The sequence below is a fragment of the Thalassophryne amazonica genome, chromosome 13, assembly GCF_902500255.1.
Source record: "Thalassophryne amazonica chromosome 13, fThaAma1.1, whole genome shotgun sequence".
Classification (NCBI taxonomy): domain Eukaryota; kingdom Metazoa; phylum Chordata; class Actinopteri; order Batrachoidiformes; family Batrachoididae; genus Thalassophryne; species Thalassophryne amazonica.
In genome coordinates this window covers 47563223-47566022 of record NC_047115.1, presented here as the reverse complement: position 1 = coordinate 47566022, position 2800 = coordinate 47563223, and positions in this window count along the sequence as shown.

The window sequence follows — 2800 nt, the reverse complement described above, 5'->3', positions numbered from 1 at the left end:
TTGAGGTGTGTCTGGGGTACCAGCCCCCATTGTTCCCAGTGGTGGAGGGAGAGGTCGGTGTGCCCTCGGTCCAGGCCCACCTGCGAAGAGGCCGTCGGGTGTGGCGCACCACCGGTTCTGCCTTGTTGAAGGCCCGGACGAGGGCTAAGGCCCATGCAGACCACCGGCGTTCCCCGGCCCCTGCTTACCAGCCCGGGCAGGAGGTGTGGCTTTCAACAAAGGACATCCCCCTCCAAGTCGACTCACCTAAACTCAAGTACAGGTATATTGGTCCATTCAAGGTCCTCAAAGTCCTCAGTCTGGCCGCAGTGAAGCTCCAGCTCCCAGCTTCACTTCGGGTCCACCCGGTTTTTCATGTTTCCCGGATCAAGCCACACCACACCTCACCCCTCTGTGCTCCCGGACCGGCGCTGCCTCCTGCCCGGATCATCGACGGGGAGCCTGCATGGACGGTTCGCAGGCTCCTGGACGTCCATCGGAAGGGCCAGGGGTTTCAGTATCTGGTGGACTGGGAGGGGTATGGACCTGAAGAACGCTCCTGGATGAAGAGGAGCTTCATCCTGGACCCGGACCTCCTGGCCGACTTCTACTGACGTCACCCGGACAAGCCTGGTCGGGCGCCAGGAGGCGCCCGTTGAGGGGGGGGTCCTGTTGTGTGGGCCGCCAGAAGAGGAGGTACTGCTGGCCCACCACCAGAGGGTGCCCTGCCTGAAGTGCGGGCTTCAGGCACGAGAGGGTGCTGCCACCACGGACACAACCGGGAGTGACAGCTGTCACACATCAACTCATGACAGCTGTCACCTGTCATTTCATCACTCCATAAAAGCCGGATGTCATCTCCACCTCGCTGCCGAGATATCATCTACCTGGGAAGGTAATTCTCTGCTGTACTGAAAACTGTGTCATAGTCTGAACTCTTTTTGCAGCCGCTTTCCTGTTGTGTGCCTTATCTGCTGGATTGGCGTTTGGTGTGAACAGCGACGGCTTCACTTCACACCCAAACCAGATAAGTGGTTAACAGGAGCTGCACGAGTGTGTGATTAGAGGTGGAGGTGACTTTCCACCTTCTGACTGTTTTTGTTACTGGGTGTGCACACACCCACATCTCACTGTTTGTGCTCCTCGCCAGCAGTACCAGATCCGACAGTCGGGGACGGTGATCACCTGGGAATTCGGGACTTGGTGGCTCCAGTATTCACCAGGTTCGGTGGCGGCGGAAATCGTGTGGTTCCGGCTCTTCTCAGGACAGACGTCTTCTATCCTCGAGCCTGCCCACACGTCACCTTTGTGTATTGACTGCTATCAGATTCTGAGATTGTCTGTATATTCGTTGTGCACATTCACAACATTAAATTGTTACCTTTTGGCTCATCTATTGACCGTTCATTTGCGCCCCCTGTTGTGGGTCTGTGTCACTACACTTTCCCCAACAGTTTCGTGTTAATGAAATTAACAACAGGTGCAACACAGGTACAACAATGTGGTGACCACCCCCAAAACAGGAAAAGTTTTACAGGTGGAGGCACCCTCATCTTTTCTGAATTTTCACTAGTTTTGCATTTGGCTAGGGTTAGTGTCACTGCTAGTAGCATGGTGCGGTACCTGGACCCTTCAGAGGTTGCACAGGTAGTCCGGCTCCTCCAGGATGGCACATCAATACGTGCCATGGCCAGAAGGTTTGCTGTGTGGAGGGTGATGGGGAGGTGATAGTCTAGTGGTTAAGGTGTTGGGCTTGAGTCCAGAAGATCATGGGTTCAAATCCCCTGCCTGACTGGAAAATCACTAAGGGCCCTTGGGCAAGGCCTTTAATCCCCTATTGCTCCCGGTGTGTAGCGAGCGCCTTGTATGGCAGCACCTTGACGTCAGGGTGAATGTGAGGCATAATTGTAAAGTGCTTTGAGCGTCTGATGCAGATGGAAAAGCGTCATATAAATGCAGTCCATTTACCATTCACCATTTGTGTCTCAAGAGTATGGAGGAGATTCCAGGAGACAGGCAGCTACTCCAGGACAGCTGGACAGGGCCCATCAGCAAGACCAATATCTGCTTGTTTGTGCAAGGAGGAACAGGTTGAGCACTACCAGAGCCTTACAAAATGACCTCCAGCAGGCCACTGGTGTGAATGTCTTAGACCAAACAATCAGAAACAGACTTCATGGGGGTGGCTTGAGGGCTTGACAGAGTGTAGTGGTCCCTGTGCTTGCTGGCTGGCACTGTGGTGCTCAATTGGCATTTGCCACAGAATACCTGAATCGGCAGGTTCACTACTGACACCCTGTGCTTTTCACAGAGGAGAGCAGGTTCAACCTGAGCACGTGACAGACATGAAAGGGTCTGGAGAAGTTGTGGAGAACATTATGCTGTCTGCAACATTATTCAGCTAACTGATTTGACACTATAACTACCAGAGTGGTGCCAAATGGCACTTCTTCCTTTCATGACCATGGTGGTGCCAAATGGCACGGCTGGGGTAATTTACAATTCATTAGGCCACCTTTTCTTATGTAAATGCAGCCATTAGATTGGAATGTGGGAGTACTAGAGTGACCGGCAGTTGAGCCTGTGAGAATGTTCAGTTTTTTTAAGGCTTGTATTATGGCGAGAAATAAATATGTTTATTTTGTCCCGTATTTGTCCCGTGTCATTTTGACCTGTATTGTTTAAATCCACTCAAAACAGTCAAAAATGAAGTTAAACCAATCAGAACTTTATTTTAGATTATACAAACATTTTGAAGAGGTGAGAAGATGAGATATACAATTCAAACAAAATATCAAAGAACTCCTGTTTTCAATTTTTC